We start from the raw sequence: 219 nt of genomic DNA, 5'->3' as shown, positions 1-219 counted from the left end.
ACCGACCTGCCAGAAGTCGGTGTCTCAGTCTTCGAAATCTACGACAAAGACATTGATCGTGAGTGGAAGGGGCCTTAAGATACCTGGGTCGTCCTTACTGATTAAAACCAATGGATGTATGATGAAGACAAGATAGCCTTTTACTGTGATGCTGCCGTCATTATATTTGAATAAAAGTGTCTTTTCATATCTAGGGTTTTTCCTCACCCTCTTTAAGGG

Source organism: Penaeus monodon, chromosome 27 (genome assembly GCF_015228065.2).
Source record: "Penaeus monodon isolate SGIC_2016 chromosome 27, NSTDA_Pmon_1, whole genome shotgun sequence".
Taxonomy (NCBI): domain Eukaryota; kingdom Metazoa; phylum Arthropoda; class Malacostraca; order Decapoda; family Penaeidae; genus Penaeus; species Penaeus monodon.
The sequence above is the reverse complement of the archived record's forward strand: the minus strand, read 5'-3'. Positions refer to the sequence as shown.